We start from the raw sequence: 18,081 nt of genomic DNA, 5'->3' as shown, positions 1-18,081 counted from the left end.
GCACATTAAGTGGCCCAATATCATTATGTTTCAGCTTGCTATAAATACATTTTGGGAACCCCTTGTTTTATAGATGAGCCAATACCATGTCTCCTACTTCAAACTCTTGTCTCCTCCTCTTTTGATTAGCATGATATTTATATTTCTAGGTACTTTCTTTTAATTGCACAATATATTACATAATATATTTTTATATTTTCATAAAACATTGCACAATATATTACATGTAATGATATGATTTATACACTTTTTAAAAGTAGATTTTGAGATTTTTAAATTGATTTTCATATGAATTTACATGTGACCAAATTTGCAATGGAACTTAAAATATCCAACATAATGAAAAAGTGTTTAGAAACATAAATAAAAACTTATAAAAATAATTAGAAACATTGAAACAAAATAAAAGATAATAACTTTTAATACCCAAAGACAAAAAAATGAAAACATTTGCAAAAACAAATAGATCCCATATCAACCCCAAGAATGTTTCTCTATCAATCCACTATGCTACTATGATGCAAACTTTACCATACTCATAGTTGTGAAGCAACTTGTCAAGATCTTACTTAAGTAAAGCACCAAACATTCCAATGCCCAAATCTTAAATCATCACACAAATAAAATTGCCAATATAAGGAGATAGAAGTATCTCAAGGACCTATCAACATCCAACAAGTCTCCAAACCCTAAATAATCTCTCGTGGAAGCAAAAGAAATTCATCACGCGCGCGTGCGCGCGCACACACATACACACAAATAAAAATTAAAAAATTAAAAAAAATTCATATCAACCCATCCTAAGTTATTGGTGTAATCTAGAAAAAATCTCATAGGTCTAGAAACTTTAAGAACACTAAGACCAATTCCATGAAATATATCTTGCCAATGTAATTTAAGAGTGAGTGCCTCTACAAATTCCCCAACAATCATGACCCAAGTATTACCCCTATGGTCAATCATTATAAACATGACTTTGATAGTTAGAATCCAAATGCTACTATAGAAAAATCTAACATTTCAACCATCTCAACTCAATTAAATAAACCAATGATCATTAAGACACCCATATTTTGATATTTTCATAAAACATTGCATAATATATTACATGTAATGATCTGATTTATACACTTTTTAAAAGTAGACTTTGAGATTTTTAAATTGATTTTCATATGAATTTACATGTGACCAAATTTGCAATGGAACTTAAAATATCCAACATAATGAAAAAGTTTTTTGAAACATAAATAAAAACTTATAAAAATAATCAAAAACATTGAAACAAAATAAAAGATAATAACTTTTAACACCCAAAGACAAAAAACTTATAAAAATAATCAGAAATATTGAAACAAAATAAAAGATAATAAATTTTAACACCCAAAGACAAAAACATTGCACAAAACATGAAAATAGTAGACAATTTGAAATAATATTAGATTTGTAGGATTCATGAGTATGGAAGTAGCTGAAAAACCATCTCCTTTGATCAAAACATACCTATCATCCACCCTCAACCAAGAGTTGCTCATCTATTGTGTTGTCATTAATTTCATTTTGATGAAATTGAAGACCAACCCCACAAAAGACTATGAGTATGGTAATGTTTGCATCATAGTAGCATAGTGGATTGATAGAGAAACATTCTTGGGGTTGATATGGAGTCTATTTGTTTTTGCAAATGTTCTCATTTTTTGTCTTTGGGTGTTAAAAGTTATTATCTTTTATTTTGTTTCAATGTTTCTGATTGTTTTTATAAGTTTTTTGTCTTTGGGTCTTAAAAGTTATTATCTTTTATTTTGTTTCAATGTTTCTGATTATTTTTATAAATTTTTATTAATTTTTCAAAACACTTTTTCATTATTGTAAGAAATGATAAGATTGAGCAAGGAACGAGAAACAATCCAAGTAAGTTAAGTGTGAAACAATGTTACCATGAGATGAGCAAAATCCAGGAGCATACACCAAGATGGTTCAACAATGGAGACAAGGATTTATAAGGGGAAAGCAAAGAAAACCCCTTGTGAGTATTATGAATGAAGGAAAATGCCTAGAGAAGAGAGAGAGAGAGAGTGCTGGAGCAAAATAGCTCAATACAATAACATCAAAGTGATAAGAGTGAAGAAGAAAGGAGGAGGAGCATCTCTTATATAGAGATGAGAAAGGAGTTGCATTTGTAACTCCCATTTCTATGAATGCCACATTCATAATAGGTGTGTGCAAAGTGTCACAATCCTCTTAAGGAGGATAAGCTAAATTCCTTAATAAAGGAATAAAAAAGAGTTGTCCTTACATGTGGAATAAAGGACAAACAATGACATGTCCTCCACATGTGTACAATAGGACAAACTACATTTAGGGATCCTTGGAATATCCCAATTAATACATCCAAGGGAAGATTAACCTTTCTAACACCCCCCCTTAATCTTTACTTGGGGAGTTTACATCAACAGGTTGTAAACCCAAATTTTTACAATGGAACTGAAATCTCTCTTTAGAAAGTGGTTTGGTTAAAATATCAACCACTTGATCTTCTCCTTTACAATAAAGAAGAGTAATTTGCTTGTCTTCAACTTGTTCTCGAATGAAGTGATGTTGAAGTGAAATATGTTTGGTTCATGCATGAAAAATTGGATTCTTTGCCAAGGCAATAGCACTTTGATTGTCACAATGTATAGGGGTAGGTGATTGTTGAGGTAGACCCAAATCATCAAGAAGTCTTCTAATCCATAAAGCTTCCTTAGCTGCATTGGTACAACCTTTGTATTCAGCTTCAGTTGAGCAAAGGGAAATAGAGTGTTCTTTTTTGCTTTCCCAAGAAATTGCACCTGAACCAACAAAGAAACAATAACCACAAGTGGATTTCCCATCATTGGGATCTCCACCTAGATCAGAATCAGTATAGCCATGTAAAATAAATTCAGAATTGGCATCATAGAATAATCCCATATTAATAGTTCCTTTAATGTACCTTAAGATTCATTTAGCAACTTTAAAATGAGTTTGTTGAGGTTTAGACATAAATCGAGAAATTAAACCAACACTATAAGCAATATCAGGTCTAGTAAGAGTTAAATAATTTAAACTTCCTACCAACTGTCTATACAAAAATTCATCAACAAAAGGAGTATTCATATCAGCCATTAATTTAGTTCCTAATTCACATGGAATTGAAACATGGTTAGAGTCATTCATCTTAAATTTTTCTAAAAGATCATGAGCATACTTGCTTTGAGAAAGAAAGATACCCTTAAGAGTTTGGAAAATTTGCATACCTAAGAAGTAATGTAAAATACCTAAATCAATCATCTGAAATTTCTGTTTAAGTTGAAACTTGATATTAGAAATCAAAGCATCTGAACTAGAAGTGAGAGTTAGATCATCTACATAAACAATAACAATGATAGTATCATCATTAGTATGTTTAATATACAAATTAGGATCATTCTTACTTCTAGAAAAACCTTGAGAAATAAAGAAAGAATTAATTTTAGAATACCATTCTCTAGGTGATTGTTTAAGACCATAAATAGATTTTTTCAATTTGCAAACCAAATTTTCACTACCTTTCTTAACAAATCCAGGAGGTTGAGCCATATAGATTTCTTCATGTAAATCACCATTTATTTTGGCACTTTTAACATCCATTTGATGAATGGTCCAATTCATTTTAGATGCTAAAGCAAGAACTAATTTGATAGTAGGCATTTTAGCAACAGGAGCAAAAGTTTCATTATAGTCTAATCCTTCAATTTGTGAAAAACCTCTAGCAACTAGTCTAGCCTTAAATTTACTAATTTCATTATTAGTATTCAATTTTGTTTTGTATAACCATTTACATGAAACTATATTCTTTCCATGAGGTAACTTGACTAAGTCCCAAGTTTGATTAGCAATTAAAGAATCATATTCCTCTTGCATGCCTTTTTGCCAATGAGGTTGAGAGTTAGCTTGATCAAAAGATGTAGGATCATTAGCATTCATAATAGTAGTCATCAAAGCATAATTACAATAATTAATCCTTCTATGTTTAATTCCACCAAATCTAGAAATGTAGTCATCACCTTCATTGATTAAGTTTTGAGCCCATTTAGGTTTACGTTTAGTTGCAATGGAATTATCACTAGAGGAAGAATCATTAGCAATAAAAGCATCATTAGTAGCTACTTGAATATCATTACTTGTAGGAGGAGAAATAATAGGTGGTACTTGAGTTGAAGGGTTAAGAGGAGGAGTAGGGTTAAGAGAAGGAGGTTGGTCCTCCACCAACACAATTTTAGTGCCATTGAATTCTGCATCATGTGTAGTAGAATAGTCATGGACACCATTTTCTGCAATACAAACATCTCTAGCAACTTGAACTTTGTTAGTAGTGGAATCATAAACACGATAACCCTTAGTGTTTTCATCATAACCAACAAACATATAAGTAGATGACTTAGCATCTAATTTATGCCTTTTCTGTTTAGGAGTATGAACATAAGCGACAGATACAAAAATCCACAAATGATGTAAATTAGGTTTCCTACCAGACCAAGCCTCTTCTGGAGTAATAACCTTGAGAGCTTTGGTAGGAGTCCTATTAAGAATATAAGTTGCACAAAACATGGCTTCAACCCAAAATTTATAATGCAGATTCTTAGCATGCAACATGCTTCTAGCCATTTCAACAATGGTCTGATGTTTTCTTTCTGCCACACCATTTTGCTGTGGTGTATAAGGAATAGTAAGCTCGTGTTTAATTCCACATGATTTCAAATAAGAGTGAAAAACATTATTCACATATTCCTTTCCATTATCAGTTCTGAGAATTTTAAGTTTAAAACCAGATTGCCTTTCAACATATAATTGAAATTCAATGAATATATCAAGAACTTGATCCTTGCTATGCAAAAAATAGATCCAAGTTCGTCTAGAAAAATCATCAACAAAGGTAAGTGCATACCGAGAACCTTGGATGGAGTTATTCTCCATGGGGCCCAATAGGTCACTATGGACAAGATGCAACGTATGAGTTGCCCACCATGATTTTCCACTTGGAAAGGGCTCCCTATGCATCTTACCACTCATACAACATGTACAGGCAATCTTAGAAGGAATAATGTGAGGCAAGCCATCAACCATATTGTGTTTTTGCATGAAAGTAATATAATCCAAATTTAAATGGCCAAGTCTCTCATGCCATATATTGAAATCAATAGAAGTATGTAACAAATATCGTGAACTAGCAAATTCATGGAATTTAAACAAATTGTCATTACCCATTTTAGCATGAGCAATCACTTTTTGAGTTTGAGGATCTATGACATAACATGTATCTTTATAGAATTCAACTTTATAGTCCTGACATAACTGTGAAACAGAAAGCAAATTAGTTTTTAGATCAAGTACATACAATACATCATGCAATTTACCATTAGGAATAGTTACATCACCTAAACCTTCAACTTTACAAGTTTGATTATTAGCTAACTAAATAGGAATGTTAGCAATATCAGGTTGTAGAGAATCAAAAATTTCTTTATGAGAAGTTACATGTTGTGATGCACCACTGTCAACAATCCACTCTAAAGGTCTACAAAGATTAAAGCTACAAGTAAAAGCATGACGAGAATTAGAACCAGTAGAGTTACCTTTTTTATGATTTGATTTTTGATTATTTTTACTATTGTTCATAGGTTCTTTATCATTTTTCTTTTTAAAATAGTTATCGACAATATGACCATCTTTGCCACAATAAGAACAATGAGGTTTGGAATTGGAATGATTCCTTTGATTATTAGTATTACGATTGTTATTATGATTATTGTTATGGTGATTGTTATTATTGTTATATTTTGCATGAAATTTATTATTGGAATTATTAGAATGAGTATTATATTGTTTTTTGTTATTATTGTTATTATTATTGGAATGAAAATTATTATTTGAATTTCGAGACACAAATGCATGTTCAGTTGATTTAAGGGTACCAAACTGAATTAGCTTAGCTTCTTCCTGTCTTAATAAAGTTTGAAAAATAACATAAGTTAACTGAGAAGTTAAAGTAGGAATAGCAAGCTGTGCATGAATATTAGTTATAAACTGTTGAAACTGTCTAGGAAGACACTTTTTAAGAATAAGATGAATTAAACGAATGTCCTCTAACTGAACACCTAAGGCAATAATTTGGCTTTTAAGAGAATCAAATTTTAATAGAAATTCATCCATACTCTTAAAATCTGCATACCTGAGATCTTCAAGTTGATCCTACAACTATATTTTACGGTATTCATCTCCACTGTCATACTTGGTTTGCAAGATTGACCAGGCATCATGAGCTTTAGAACAGAGAGCAATTAACACATATAAATCTGGAATAATGGAAATACCAATTAAACTTAAAGCTTCTTCATTTTTAGATTTCCAAGTATCTTTTTCATCTTGGGTAGCCGCTGAACCAGGTTCAAGAGAAGGATCAGTGGCTATTTCGAAGAGGTGTTTAAAACAAAAAATGAATGAGATATGAGTTTTCTAGGAATGATAATTAGAATAACTAAGTTTTATTTCTGGAATTAAGGTTGACATTTTTATGAATAAAAAATGCCTCCCCTAATAGAAATATGACTTATACGTTAACTTGATTGAAAAAGAAAACGTGATGATGGAACTATGAATTAGTTTATGGAAAAAAATGATTTAACTCTGCAACAAAACATTAGTACAAGGATTAAAAAAAAAATCCCGCATAAGCGTTTTTAGAATGATTATAACCTAAAAAAAATGAATCCAATTTTCTATATTTAGGATGGCTATATTAATGATTCCTAATGATAAAAAAAAATGGAATACAACATGTACGTGTTTTTTTTATTGAAAAAAATAGAGGAATCTAATTTGCTATAATTAAGATACAGAATGATTGAAGAAAGAAAATGAAAAAGAAAGTAACTGCTAAAAGAGATAAAAAGATGCTAAATAACTTAAACCACAGACATGCAGAGGTCCAGACGGCAAAATGACAAATGCGAATAGACAAAGATGAAAAAGTTATGCAGGCATAAAGACAAGCTGCACACCAAAAAAAGTAAAAAAAAAGTTGCAAATTCTGCAGATAAAGAGGAGTCACAAACGGAGGGCCTGCTATGAGCCTTTTTTAAGGAATGCTAAAAATAAATAATATTCCTCAAATAAAGCTACGAGGCTAAAAGAATCTGAAACAAAAAAATGCTTTTGAATGATTGCACTTTTTTTAAAAAATGTCTGAGATTTAAAAGATTGAGAAGCAAATTAGGTGCATGACGGGAATTTTCCAAATGTTTGATAGGCAACAGATTTTGGCTGTGAAGTGCTTGTATGGCCAAAAGAAGCTTCCCGTAGCTCGACGATCTTCCAGTTGTGAGAGTCCAAGGCCTAATGACAAGACACTTTCTGTACAGTATGTGGGAGCTGATGATAATCACAGATCGCCAGTCGATTCCTTGGGACATTCAAATGCAGAACCAAGTTCCAGAGGAGCCTCCAGGGCTTCTTCTATTGACTATAGCAACAGCAATAGATTTTCTGCGTCTATCCCCAAATCAATGGCCTCAAAGAAGCTCGAGGCTGCGAGGAGCTCGTGGGATGAGAGAGACACGAAAAGCTTGAATGCAAAAGATCCTCGAAGGTTGTCAGTGGACACTTAAAAAAAGTTATACAACGGTTACATGCATATGAAGATTTTTAAAAAAACTTATACAACAGTTGCATCCAGAATATACGGCAAGAATGAAAAAAAAGGAAAGATTCTTTTAAAAACTTCAAGAAGAGATCTTGAAAAATGCAAAAGGTAAGATAAAAAAAAGATGCTAAAAAAAATTAAAATCTCATAGGCTAAAAAATAAATTTTTAAATTTTAAAAGACATATATTCTAAATTTCAAAAGAGATAAAGATTAAAATATAAATTAAATTTTAAAAGAACTATAAATAGGTTTAACGAATCTATTGTATGTAGGATTAAAAAAAATAACACTTAGGATATTTAAAAATTCCCTGCAATAATAATATTAGAGAAATAATTTTTTTTAAAAGGAAATGCACAACTTTATAATAAATGAGTGATATGAAGTAATATTTCTTGTTTTGGCGGCTCGCCTTCCAAAATAAGAAAAAAAATTTGAAATTTTTATAGGAAAACCCTTTGGCGGCAAGCCTTCCAAAGAGGGTTAGTAAGCAATGATAAAAAATGACACACTAAAATCTGCACACAAAGGATGTTAGAGTGAGCAAAAAATTGCAACACAAACTTCTTCTCTCAATGACGTCTCCGAATAAGGTGTGCTCCAATAAATGGCAACCTTCAACACAAAACTTAAAACAAGGATTAGATAGCCAAGCTCTGATACCATGTAAGAAATGATAAGATTGAGCAAGGAACGAGAAACAATCCAAGTAAGTTAAGTGTGAAACAATGTTACCATGAGATGAGCAAAATCCAAGAGCATACACCAAGATGGTTCAACAATGGAGACAAGGATTTATAAGGGGAAAGCAAAGAAAACCCCTTGTGAGTATTATGAATGAAGGAAAATGCCTAGAGAAGAGAGAGAGAGTGCTGGAGCAAAATAGCTCAATACAATAACATCAAAGTGATAAGAGTGAAGAAGAAAGAAGGAGGAGCATCTCTTATATAGAGATGAGAAAGGATTTGCATTTGTAACTCCAATTTCTATGAATGCCACATTCATAATAGGTGTGTGCAAAGTGTCACAATCCTCTTAAGGAGGATAAACTAAATTCCTTAATAAAGAAATAAAAAAGAGTTTTCCTTACATGTGGAATAAAGGACAAACAATGACATGTCCTCCACATGTGTACAATAGGACAAACTACATTTAGGGATCCTTGGAATATCCCAATTAATACATCCAAGGGAAGATTAACCTTTCTAACAATTATGTTGGATATTTTAAGTTCCATTGCAAATTTGGTCGCATGTAAATTCAAAATCAATTTAAAAATCTCAAAGTCTACTTTTAAAAAGTGTATAAATCAGATCATTACATGTAATATATTGTGCAATGTTTTATGAAAATATCAAAATATGGGTGTCTTAATGATCATTAGTTTATTTAAGTGAGTTGAGATGGTTGAAATGTTAGATTTTTCTATAGTAGCATTTGGATTCTAACTATCAAAGTCATGTTTATAATGGTTGACCATAGGGGTAATACTTGGGTCATGATTGGTGGGGAATTTGTAGAGGCACTCACTCTTAAGTTACATTGGCAAGATATATTTCATGGAATTGGTCTCAGTGTTCTTAAAGTTTCTAGACCTATGAGAGTTTTTCTAGATTACACCAATAACTTAGGATGGGTTGATATGATTTTTTTTTTTTTTTAAATATTTTTTATTTTTATTTTTATTTTATTTTGTGTGTGTGTGTGTGTGATGAGTTTCTTTTTCTTCCACGAGAGATTATTTAGGGTTTGGATGTTGATAGGTCCTTGAGATACTTCTATCTCCTTATATTGGCAATTTTATTTGTGTGATGATTTAAAATCTGGGCATTGGAATGTTTGGTGCTTTACTTAAGTAAGATCTTGACAAGTTGCTTCACAACTATGAGTATGGTAATGTTTGCATCATAGTAGCATAGTGGATTTATAGAGAAACATTCTTGGGGTTGATATGGAATCTAAGAATTTGGTTTTATCATTCATGTGTAGATTGTTTGAGGAAAAACAATCTTTGGGAAGGGTGGATTGTAATGTCCCCTTCTAGAACATTAGAAGTCAATTAAACAATTAGGTTTAAATTTGTCAAATTATATGAAATTCAATGGTAGTTTAATTAAATTATTTGATATCTAGTATTAAAATTAATTTAAAGGAGCTTAGTGAAAATTAATAAATTCATTTTTTATATAAAGAGGGGGATAATAAAGAGACAATGGAAGGAAGAAAGAGAGATAGGCTAGATAGGGAAATTGAAGAGTCACAAGGATGTATTATTTTAAGAGCATTGAGACGATCTTTCTCAGCCTTTCTTGGTATATTACTTTTTTCTTAGAGATTTTGTGAGCTTTTAACTTTTAATTATGAAACCAAAGGATAAAACCATTATGATTTCTTGGTGTATCGAATGGACACCCAATTCATTTATTTGGTGGATTCTTGATAGAGTTCACATTTTAACAAATTTATGAAGTCTTCATCTAAAGAGGTATTTAATGATCAAAAAAAAAAAAATGGTTCTAATGATTTATCTGCATATTTAATTTTAGATCTTTATTTTAGTATGACATTTAAATATTTTTTAGTATAATAAGTTGGATAAAAAGAAATTAATTTACATGTAAAATTTTTGTTTAAATTCGTATAGAACACTTAGAAAAATATCAAGCAAATACAAATAGGAGATATTATATAACTCGAGACTAGATAACCCAAAATTTGTACACATTTTTGTCACTAAATGAATAAGAGAGATATTTACTAACCAATATTTGTGTTGTAGACATGTAATGGGGTAAATGAGAGACATCCCACTTTATATATAGGAGAAATACCAAGATCCCTTCACAAGAGAGACCTGATTGGTATAACATGGAAGTACCAATGCCTGATCTCTCTAAGTGTAAGGGTACTTTGGGTTTTGTTCCTCCTTTGCCTATGAGAAGAAATTGTAATGCTATCATGAAAAAAAGTGCTATGAAACTAATTATGTAATCTTATTTATGGAAGAAATAGGCATGAAAATAAAATAGGGGATAATATTCTCACCAAGATACAAACCTATAAACAAATTGTCAAATTGAAGTTCAATTGAAACCAAATGAGATTTTCAATATACATGCTAGAACATGCAAACCCCAAAACTCTAAAGGTCTCAAGGAAGGGATGAATTTTTGATTTGATCCCAATTTTGATTGAGGTTGAGGTTGATCTTTTACCTTCTCTACATAGATATCTGAGATCCAAAAATTCTAGTAGGAATAAAAACCCTAGAACCATGAATTCAATTTGGAAACTTGTAATCTTGCACCTACACACAAGAGAGGGAATATTTTTTTAATGGGAGTGTTTGCCTCAGTCAAGCCTTGTTTGAGGAAACAACCTTGAATTGAAATAGATATAAATGAAGGAATTCTCATTGTTACAAATAGGAAATAATGAGAGGGGAGGGTGAATAAGTGTTTCACAAAATTTTCTCCAAATATGGATATCATTAACAATATTTAAACTTACATGTATGATCAAATTGAAAAGTAAACACAACCATAACATAATACAATTCATAACACTATTATTTGTTAACTAGGGAAACCCCAACCAAAGGAAAACCTCTGTAGAGATGGTACCCACAAAATGATCCACTAATCAAAAGTATATTGTGAAAGATATTGACCCTATTAGGAGTTTATTACATTTGTATAGTGCATCTATCCTTGTTAGAGGACTAGGCCTTGTTAGAAGCCTCAACCCTATTAAAATTTCATATTAAAATAGAAATAGAAAGATGAGCCCACTTCCCAAGCATGCATATACAATATACAATATATATACAAAAGGTGTAGATTAAAAAACCTTTTACATAGTGTTGATATCTTCAATATGTTTTTTGTCCTTTGTAGCTCACTTCACAAAACTTATCATGCATCCATACTATAATGTGCTATCATTGATCTTGCATCAATACTAATCATAAAAAGTGCACATGCAAACATAATGAAATTATATTGTAATCCCACACTCATTACAAACAAAAAGTGTTTTTCTTTATACCAAACTACTTAACCTGCCTATCTTCAATAGGTTGCACATTTCATAGAGATTAAAATTACCTATTGATAAGTGGGGATTAACATCTAGGATGTCATCCCAAACTTTTTAAGTTATTTTTTTGGTAAACCAAAATAATCCCCTAACCAAAATGCCTTTACTCTATCGTCTGCTCGGTTCTACCTATCATAACTTGTACCTAGTAAAATATTCATAACTGTGATCATACATATCCAATTCTTTAGTAATTTTAACCACATGCTCTATTCATCTTGTAATACCTTCCCTTAATTTTTCACATGATGAAATGCATCCTATGTAGTGCGTTAAACAAAATACTTCAATTGTTCACTATTTTGTTGAATAATACTTAGATAGTTTTTTGAGTCCAAGTATCCAAATCTTCATATTATATTTTTTCCTCTTCATAGTAGACATATGTTTCCATAAATGAAAACTCTATATCATCCTCATGCATCCTTTTAGCCAAATTACCAACACTAACACATAGTGAAATTAGATGTAATAATGAATAATATCATAGTAGTGTTAATGAAACTATGTTTAATTTATGATCAATTATATGAATGTAATAGCCTTGACTCAATAGAAAAAACAAAAAGGAAATTGGGTAAAATAAAATCTCATGTATGTGGATGCATTCAGGTTTTCCTCAATAATGAATTCTTGAATGCATATTGAAAGGAGATCTCCTCCTTGATGACCAAACTTCACTATCTCAAATGAAGAAAGAAGCTAGATATATGAGAATAAATGTATGATGGATGATGGATTATAGATGATGAAGATCATGAGTGCTTGATGTTGAAAATAATTTATTAATTGTGTATTGTCTTTGATAGTACACAAAATATCATATCATTTCTAGTCAATGTATGACGAGCTCACTTGGGCAATAAAGATAATTTCTTGTGCCTGTCGAGCATTCCAAAGCTTGCCAAGTTTAGAAGATAATGTCTACTGAGCTCACTTGGGTGGCAAACAGAAGTTTGCATAAGTTGAGTGTTAACCGAGATCACTTAGTTAATGAAGGAAATGTTGGATGGAACCAGTGTTAACTGAGTTCACTCGATTACTAAAGGAACTTTGTGAATATGCAATGCTAACTGAATTTACTTGGTTAACACAGGAAAATTGTTTCTTAGTTAGTGTCTACCAAGAAAGGTTGGCTAAAGAAGAATTTTCTTGTTTTGACATATTGAGTTTAATTGATTTTTTGTTGGTTCTAGCTAACTGAAGCGATAAATATTAAGTATTCTAAGTTGCATTCAAGCCAACTTGACAATGTGTAAGATATAAATATTAGGTCAAGTTGAGAATTGAACATGTGGAATATAACACAAGCTTTGAAGATGCTTAGAGGAAGTGAATTAGAAGGATAAGTAGAATATCCTTGTTGAGCTGCAAAGATACATTCAATTAGGAAGGTTCAAGTATATAAGCTAGAATTGAGATCTATAATCAGTAATTTAGTTGCATCAAAAATTAGGTCATCTCATTTTTACTTTCTAACCATTTTAGTAGTGATTTAAATCTCTTAATAGAGTTGGATTAATAGCTATTTGTAAATCCTTTAACAAGGTGGAATTTTTAGATTGAATTTTTTAAAGATCTCCAACAAGGCCACTCCTAATAGGGTGATCAAATCCTCTAACAGGGTCACACCTAATATTTTTTTTTGTAACCTTTAACAAGGTTGGCTCCTAATAGGTCTCACTTTAGAAGAGAAAAAATTAGTAACTAGTTGCAATTGGTGGTTTTTCTCAAATTGGGTTTCCATGTTAAATCTTGGTCTCAATTGTGTTTATGCTATTTCTTTTATGTATTTGCAATTAAGTTAAATAAGGATAATCATAGGTAATATCTTAAGATTTTCATGTTAAGAAGTTGTTGAGTTATTTCAGTGTTTGCAAAGTCAAAAGATTTTTTAGTGAAACAGAGTGCATGTGTGTTTGCTGAGTTATAATAGAATAAAGTTTAATCAGAGTTTTGATTTGTATTAACATCTAAGAAATTTTAGATTTATTTTTGTAGTAACTAATTCACCCCTCCCTCTCAGTTACTTCTCTTATATTTTCAACAATTGGTATTAGAGCTTCTTGGTGCTTGTAGAGAAGGTTTCAAGGACTTAAGCTAAAGATCAAGATGTCTTATAGAAGAGAGATTCCCAAGTTGAACAGAGACAACTTTGCAGCACGGCTAGACCTTATGAAGTTGCATCTAGCAACAATTAGTGATTCGAGTTTGAAATACTTAAACACTTCTTATAAAATGCCTACTAGTACATTGACTTTAGAAGAAATTACTAAAAAGAAAAATGATAATATCATGATAATTGACATAATATTAGCCCTTAACTATGTTGAATTTGATGAAGTCAAATAATGTGCTACTACTCATGAAATGTGGACCAAACTAAAGGATATCCATGGAGGTGATGATAATGTTAAAAGATCCAAGACAAAAAGCTTAAGAGGTCAATTTGATCAGATGAAAATGAGAGAGGATTAAAATATTACAAAATATGTTGAAAGATTCAAAGCTAGTGTCAATGCTATTAAGAAGATATCCCAAAGGAAAATGAAAATATAAAGGTAAAATTCCTTTAATATGTTTCTCTGGTGAAGAAGTTAGATACATTTCTACAAGATGTCCAAACAGGGAAGAAAAAGATGAAAAGAAGCACAACAAGTACAAAGGCAAGAAGGATTTCAAGAATTTCAAGGACTATAAGGACAAAGGTAAGAAATATTTTTTTATGGATAAAGATTTAGATAGTAGTGAAGATGATGAAATGGTATATATTGTTGTAAAAGATGAATCTAATGATGAAGGAGATAAAATGGCTCTTATCTCTCATGTTAGCAAGAATGGTACATGCATTGTTGATAATGGTTGCTCACATCAGATAACTGGTGATAAAACAAAGTTTGAACACATGGAACATTATGATGGTGGTAGTTTAAGATTTGGAAATAATGAACCTAATTGCATAAAAGGAAAAGTTTGTATTTCACTAACCAATGAACTTAGATGTAGTAATGCATATTGGGTTGAAGGACTAAAGCATAATCTACTGAGTGTGGCATAGTTGAGTAACATTGGATTCAAGGTAGAATTCATGAATGGGAAGGCAAAACTATTGGATGGAAAAGGAAATCTAGTTGGGTTTGACAAACAAATAAAAGGTAATCTATTCTACCTAGATATTAGTGAAAGTTCATGTTTTATTGCTCAAGTAGAAAAAATTAGGTTGTGGTATAAAAGGTTTTATCATGTAAACTTTGATAATACAATAAAGATAAGAAAGAACAAAAGAGTATGAGGTATTCCTAGTATGAGAAAACTTGATATGGGTCTATGAAAAATTGTCAAATTAGAAAGATGGGAAAGATTGGTTTCAAAAGAAAGAACTATCATTCAGAGGAAGTCTTGGAGTTGGTTCATACAAACCTTTGTGGACCTATTGGAATAGAAAGCTATAGTGGAGACAAATTTTTTATTTTATTTGTTGATGATTATTCCAGAATGATGACTATAATGTATATAAAAGAAAAGTCTGAAGCATTTAAAAAATTTAAGTGGTATCTAGCAAGAGTAGAGAAAGAAACTAGAAATAAGCTAAAATGTTTAAGATCAAATAGAGGTGGTGAATTCATTTCAAATGAGTTCAATGAATTATGCATTGAAAGAGAAATTAAGAGATAAGTATCAGCCCTGGTACACCTCAGCATAATGGTATAGCTGAAAAAAAAGATAGATCCATCATGGATTATGCATGAACCTTGATGATAGAAAAGAATGTTGCAATCAAATACTGGAAAGAAGCAACCATTACTATAGTGCATACCTTGAATAGAGAACAGTTGAAGAAAGACTACAAACCTAATTTAAGTTACTTGAAAGTATTTGGTAACAAATGTTATATCTTGAAGAAATCTAGGAAAGGTAAATTTGATGTCAAAGGTGATGAAGGCATGTTCCTAAGATAATCCTTTATAAGCAAAGCATAAAAATGTCTTAATTTTTCATCTCATAAGATCATAGAAAGTGCACATGTGAGAATTGATGAGTTTTCTACAAAGAGAGAAGAAGAAAGTAGCAAAGAACCTGAGGATTACAAAAGGTTTGTTTATTATGAACCTAACACATTTCCAAATCTATTTGGAAGACAAGAGGCCTCACCTCTCAAGTCCCCAAAATTCCCAAAAGCTACTTGTTGGTAACAATTGATTAATTATGTATTATCTTTTATATTAAAAACAATGTCATATCATTGCCAGTCAGTGTATGTCGAAATCACACAGGAATTGAAGACAATTTCCTATGTCTATTGAGCATTCTAGAGTTTTCCTAGATCAGAAGATAGTATCTATTGAGTTCACTCAGGTGACAAAGGATAGTTTACATAAGTTGAGTGTTAACTGAGCTCACTCGATTAATGAAGGAAATGTTGGATGGAACTAGTGTTAACCAAGCTCACTCGATTACCAAGAAACTTTATGAATATGTAGTGTCAACTAATTTCACTTGGTTAAAATAGGAAAATTGCTTTGAGTTAGTATCTACCAAGTAGGGTCGGCTAACAAAGAATTTTCTTATTTTGGCATATTGAGCTCAATTGTTTTGTTTTTTGGTTCTAGCCAAATGAGGAGATGAATATTAATTATTCTAATTTGTATTTAAGTCAACTTGAAAATGTGTAAGATATAAATATAAGTTCAAGTTGAGTATTGAAAGTGTGTAGAATATATTGAAGATTTGATGATGCTTAGAGGAAGCGAATTAGAAGGATAAGAAGAATATCTTTATTGAGATGCAAAGATACATTCAATCAAGATAATTGAGATCTATAATCAGCAATTCAGTTGTTGTTACTTTCTAACAATTGTAGCAGTGATCTAAATCTCTTAACAGAGTTGGCTTAACAATTATTTGTAAATCCTCTAAAAAGGTGGCATTTCTATTGAATTGTCTAAAGACCTCTAACAAGTCCACTCCTAATAGGGTGATTAAATCCTATAATAGGGTCACATTTAATAATTTCTTTATAACCTTTAACAGGGTTGGCTCCTAACAGGGCTCACTTCAGAAGAGCGAAAATCAATAACTAGTTGCAATTGATAGTTTTTTCTTCCACATTATATCTAGGTGTCCAATTGTGTTCATGCTATTTCTTTTATGTGTATGCAACTAAGTTAAAGTAAGATTAATCATAGATAATATCTCAATATTTTCATGATAATCATTTGCTGAGTTATTTTAGTGTTTACCAAGTTACAACATTTGTTAGTGTAAACCAAGTGCTTGTGTTTTTGCCAAGTTACAATAGAGTTCAATTTACATAGAGTTTTGATTTGTATTGACATATAAGGGATCTAGGATTTATTTTATATTAATTTATTAACCCCTCCCCTCTTAGTTACTCCTCTTATATTTATAACAATTGGTATCATAGCTTTTGGTGCTTGTAAAGAAGGTTTCAAGGACCTAAGTCAAAGATTAGGGTGTCTTACAAAAGAGAGATTCCCAAGTTGAACAGAGACAACTTTGTAGCATGGAAATGACTTATGAGGTTACATTTGGAAACTACCAAAGATTTAGGATGAAAATATCTTGAAAGTGAAAACAATACTCCTACCAAAACATTATTAGTTAAAGAAATTGCTAAAAAGAAAAAACATAACATCATGATGATTGATATTGCATATGCTCTTAATTATGTTGAATTTGATGAAGTCAATAGTTGCACTACAATATATGATATGTGGATAAAACTAAAAGACATCTATGGAGGAGATGATAAATGTGAGAAGAGATAAAGTTAAAATTCTTAGAGGATAATTTGATTAGATGAAGATGAGAGAAGATGAAAACATTTCAAAATATGTTGAGTGAATTAAAGCAAATGTGAGTGCAATCAAAGCATCTAGATGAGACATTGATGATAAAATAGTTATAATCAAGGTACTCATAACCCTTCTTCCTATCTATGCAATTAGAGTGTCTTCTATTCAAGAGAGGATAGGTGATCCAAACAGAAAAATAACTTCGGATGCTCTAGTTGGAAGATTGATAGCTTTTGAATGGAATAACTATGATACCTATGTCCCTAGTTCCAAAGGTATTTGTTGTGGTTCCACAATGCACACCCCATTTCGATTAGAAATGGGGACCCCCTTCTTTATTTTTTGGTTAATTAGAACCCTATTTTGGGGTTCTAGTCTTTTTTAAGTTTTTTTTGGTGTTTTGGTTCATGTTTGGGTCTCAAGATGAAGATTTGAATTCTAAGATAGAGTTTGGAGGAGAAAATA

The sequence above is a fragment of the Cupressus sempervirens genome, chromosome 9 (genome assembly GCF_028749045.1).
Source record: "Cupressus sempervirens isolate cs-2001-9-10 chromosome 9, ASM2874904v1, whole genome shotgun sequence".
In the NCBI taxonomy this organism is placed as follows: Eukaryota; Viridiplantae; Streptophyta; class Pinopsida; order Cupressales; family Cupressaceae; genus Cupressus; species Cupressus sempervirens.
Note: the sequence above shows the minus strand (reverse complement) of the source record.